Source organism: Dipodomys ordii, unplaced genomic scaffold (genome assembly GCF_000151885.1).
Source record: "Dipodomys ordii isolate 6190 unplaced genomic scaffold, Dord_2.0 Scaffold13, whole genome shotgun sequence".
In the NCBI taxonomy this organism is placed as follows: domain Eukaryota; kingdom Metazoa; phylum Chordata; class Mammalia; order Rodentia; family Heteromyidae; genus Dipodomys; species Dipodomys ordii.
In genome coordinates, this window is record NW_012267229.1 from 10,636,483 (window position 1) to 10,641,656 (window position 5,174).

General features: G+C 43.2%; 1 protein-coding gene across 1 annotated transcript in view; it reads left to right on the top strand.

Moving 5' to 3' along the window:
* LOC105981452 (chromosome unknown open reading frame, human C20orf194) overlaps window positions 1-5,174 on the top strand; it is a 120,595-nt gene that overhangs the window by 81,566 nt on the left and 33,855 nt on the right. The window lies entirely within an intron of this gene.

A 5,174-nucleotide genomic window follows, 5' to 3' on the forward strand; every position in this document is an offset into this window, starting at 1 on the left:
AACCCCACGACTGACCAAAAAAAAATGTGCCCAGAGACACAGGAGAAAAACCAGGATAATTCATCCTTTCTAGGAAAGTACAACTGAGATTATCTACAGTAAGACTTTGGGTTCTCCGTGGGATAGGCCCAGACTGCCGGGCCCTGTGGCAGGCAGGGGGGATGGGGGGGGAGGGGGCAGGGACAGAAAGGGATAGGAAGGGGAAACAGAGGAGGAGACAACAATGCTTGTTAAGAAATGTACTCATTGCCGGGTGCCAGTGGCTCACACCTGTAATCCTAGCGACTCAGGAGGCTGAGATCTGAGGATCATGGTTCAAAGCCAGCCCGGGCAGGAAAGTCTGTGAGACCATATCTCCAATAGACCACTAGAAAACCAGAAGTGGTGTGTGGCTCAAGTGGTAGAGCGCTCGCCTTGAGCTGAAGAGCTGAGGGACAGCGCCCAGGCCCAGAGTTCAAGCCCCACAACCGACAAAAAAAGAAAAAAAAGAATTGTACTCATTATCTTACTCATGTAATTGTAACTCCTCTGTATGGTATTTTCATAATAATAATTTTAAAAAAAGAAACCAGTTACCATACTGTGGCCAAGGGATGGCCAGAGTATGGTAGTGGGTATAGTCCATATACAAATTACAAGTTTGACTTCAACATCATAATATCCTCAAGAGTTCAGGAATTGGGGAATTTGATCAAGATTTCTGACACTTGGGGCTGGGAAGGTGGCTCAGTGGTAGAGCACTTGCCTTGCATGCCCATGCATGAGGCCCTGGGTTTGATTCCTCAGCACCACATAAGCAGAAAAAGCGGGAAGTGATGCTGTGGCTTATGTGGTAGAGCAGCTAGCCCTGAGCTGAAGAGCTGAGGGACAGCACCCAGGCCCAGAGTTCAGGGACTGACGAAAAAAAAAATTCTCTGACACTTGTTGGAATAGTAATCTCTAAACTTCATCCTTCACTATCTAGATATGGGGATCTTATCTGTTTCTTTCTTCCTTTATATGAAACTCTAGAGGTAGATTTCTCTCTCTGCAGTCTTGATTCTTATCCTGATTCTCAGGATGGCCAGTCCAGTTGGGGTGGAAGTACCACTTCTCGACAAGTATAGAGCTGTGAACACAGACTCTAGCTCCTGATGTCCCTGTGTAAGCAGCATGATGGTAGGTGTACAACATGGGAGAGAAGATTTGCTAGAGCTTGTGTCACTGCTCCAGGAGACTCTAGATGAAAAAACATACTCTTGATCAGGCCTTCTAGAGAGGAATCTCTTGCCAGTTCAGGTTCATTGTCATCTGGGCCAAGATGGGAATGTGCAGGGTCAGGAAATCCCAGGCTGTACTTTTCACTATTGTTATTATGGTTGGTAATAAAGAAGCTTTTGGTGCCTTTATGCTATTCTATGTTTTTTGTGTGTATTAATAATAATTAGTGATTACAGTAGGCTAGTTGTGTCCAGTAAAGAATGGGCCCAGATCCAAAACACTGTTTGGGCTTCTGGCTGTGATGGTGGCAGTTGGAGGCAGCTGAGATTGTGTTCCTGAGGAAAAAGATGGGTGGGACTGCACTCTTAAGACCTTCATGCATGGGCAGACTTTATGATCATACCCTATCTCCAGCCTCCCATAAAAGCCATCTTAGGCCACTGTGGGATCAGGTCACAAAAGCTACAAAGGAAGAACGTGGCCTTGAAACCACTCATTTTCTTCAGGTATTCTATTGCTTCCATTGGTCAAAAGAATGGGTCAGCCCAATTCCATCACTTCCTGCCTCTGCCAGAATTGATAGTCCATAGAAGTTTGGGCCTGTGGGAAGGATCTAGCAGCTTTCCAATTTGCACTTGAGGTCATTTCTGTTATTTCAGAGAATTATTTATTCTCTGTCCCTGGTTTCTTAAATCTCTGAAAGTGTCAGCTGTCCTAGCTGCTTCTGGTCTTCAGTGACTGTGTATGACTGACCACTCTTGGTAATGAGTACAGACCCCACCTTTTTCCAGGTTTCCTGAAGGATTCAAGTGAAAATATCACTTGAATATCACTAAATGCTATAGCTCTTCACTAGGGCACTCTCTCCATAGGATGAGCCCATATTTTTGTTAGTTTCAAAAACTGAATGAATGGTTTTTTGGTGGGGTTTTTTTGTTTTTGTTTTGTGCTACTAGGGTTTGAAATCAAGGCCTTGCACTTGCTAGCCAAGTGCTCTACCATGCACACATGCAGGCATATGCACCAATATATATATGCTTGAACTCAGGGCCTGGGCATTGCCTCTTAACTTTTTTGCTCAAGGCCACTTGAGCCACAGTCCCATCTCCAGATGTTTTTATGTTGAATTGGAGAAAGAATCTCTCTCACTCATGGACTTTCCTACCCAGGCTGGCTTTGAACCACAGTTCTCAAATCTCAGCTTCAAATTCCCAGACCTGGCAATCGGTCTTTCTATTTACCCCCTCCACATAGGCTGGGATGATAAGTATACACAGCATGGTTGAAGTGAGGTCTCGTGAACATTTGCCAGGGACAAAATTTAAACTGCTAATCTTAGAAACTGAATTGAAAATAGAGGCTTTGCGTTGCATGCATGAGGCCCTGGGTTCAATTCCTCAGCACCACATAAGCAAAAAGAAAAAAGCTGGAAGTGGCGCTGTGGCTCAAGTGGTAGAGTGCTAGCCTTGAGCTGAAGAACTAAGGGATAGCGCCCAGGCCCAGAGTTCAGGCCCGACAACCAGACCCAAAAAAAAAAAAAAGTAGATAAGTAACTAACAAGGGATCCTTGTGGTATTGGAACTATTTAGCATATTGACTATGGTGGTGGATAATAGGAACCCACAAAGATCATAACTGTATAGATTTTAATATGCTCAGAGTATGAGTAAAATTTGATAGAGATGAATTTGTAAAAAATTTTATGAAAATTGAAAATTATATTTATGTAGTTGTAGTCATTGTAGTCATTCTTTAAAATTACCTAAATAAAACAAATTTGCAAAAGAGTAATGAGAAGAAAAGTCATAAAATTTAATGTATATCTTACAAAATTAAGAAATTTGAGGGAAGGGGGGATGAGAGGAATGAGGGAGAATAATGAAAGGGGTGACACTGATCAAGATGTATTGTATTCATAAGCTACTCTGGACTAGGAATGTGGCTTAGTGGCTTGCTTAGCATACATGAAGCCTTGGGTTCAATTCCTCAGTTCCACAAAATCAGAAAAAAAAATCAGAAGTGGCACTACAAGTGGCATGTGGCTTAAGTAGTAGAGTGCTAACCTTGAGCAAAAGAAACTCAGGGACAGTGCCCAGTCCCTGAGTTCAAGCCCAGGACTGGCAAAAAAAATAAAAATAAATAAATAAGCTGGGCACTGGTTGCTCATGCCTGTAATCCTAGCTATTCAGGAGGCTGAGATCTGAGGATCACGGTTCAAAGCCAGCCCCGGCAAGGAAAGTCCGTGAGACTCTTGTCTCCAATAAACTACCAGAAAACAGGAAGTGGCACTGTGGCTCAGGTGGTAGAGTGCTAGAGAGCTGAGGGACAGTGCCCAGGCCCAGAGTTCAGGCCCCACAATCAACAATAACAACAAAAATAAAACAAACATTTTTTTTGCTGTCAAGAAAATTAAATTAATGTAAAATATTTGCCTAACCAAATTGTAGGCTTAAATTTCAAACATAAAACAGAGCCCAGACCAGGTACTGGTGGTTCACATAGATAATCCTAGCTACTTGGGAGGCTGAGATCAGGAGGAACACAATTAAAGACCTATCTAGGCCTCAGTCATATCTCAACCAATAACTAGTCATAAGTGATGGTATTCCTGTTATTTCTAACTATGTGGGAGGGAGCCTAAGATCAAGAGGATTGCTGTTCCAGGCCAGCCTAGGCAAAAAGGAAATAATAACCATAGGAAAATAACCATAGGAAAGTAGGCTGGACATGTGAATCAAACAATAGTGTGCCTGCCTAGCACACGCAAAGCCCTAAGTTCAAACCCCAGTATTACCAAAAAGCAAAATTAAAATTTAGAGGATACTTGGATAGAATTTCTCTAGATATTAGAGAAAGTTAAAGTTTTGCTAAGATTTTGTCGTGTTGTATTTTTTTTTTTTTTTGCTTGGGTATTTTTGTGTATGTGCCAATACTGGGGTTTGACCTCAGGGTCTAAACACTGTCTCTTAACCTTTTTACTCAAGCCTAGTACTCTATCATATGAGCCATAGCTCTACTTCTGACTTTTTGATGACTAATTGGAGATGAGAGTCACAGTCTTTTTTTTTTTGGAGGGTCCGGTCGTGGGGCCTGAACTCTGGGCCTGGGCACTGTCCCTCAGCTCTTCAGCTCAAGGCGAGCGCTCTACCACTTGAGCCACAGCACCACTTCCGGCTTTTTTGCTTATGTGGTGCTGAGGAATCGAACCCAGGGCCTCAGGCATGCAAGGCAAGCGCTCTACCACTGAGCCACCTTCCCAGCCCCGAGAGTCACAGTATTTAGAACCAAGATCCTCAGTTCTCAGTCTCCTGAGTAGCTAGTGTTACAGACACGAGTCACTTATTCCTGGGGAAGACAGACAGGAAAGAAGACAACATAAAGAGCCAGAAGTGGCACTGTGGCTCAAGTGGTAGAGTGCTAGCCTTGAGCAAAAGCAGCTCAGGGACAGCACTCAGGCCCAGAGTTCAAGCCTCAGGACTTCCCCCTCAAAAAAGAGCCAATTTTTTGCTTTCACCATGCTGTTGGTTCACATTAGCCAAAGTGGTCTGGTACACTCTGGCAGTTTGAGCACTAAATTGTCTTCTGCTTCCTCCTGTGGTAAGGGCCCTTCAGTTTGGAGGTCACACTCAGTTGTGTGGTAGCAAGGGGAGAAAAGGCAATTCTAGCAAGAACTACTCATTCTCTTAGTGAGTAGAGTAAACAGTTATGTGCTTTTTGTTTTGGAGCAGTGCTCAGATACACAGGACTAATCAAGGAGCCTGGAGACAGTTTTTCATTCTTTATCTTTCCACTAAAATTAATGAAGGTTAATGGAATCCTCTTAAAAAATGAGAATTCCCTCACTCACCTTCTGTAAGGGAAATCCTATTAAAGTGACAGAAACCCATGAGATGCTGAACTTGGAAAAGATAAAGCCCTGAGCACTTATTTTTAGAAGTGATAAATAGTTAATTCTGGGGCTGGGAAGGTGGCTT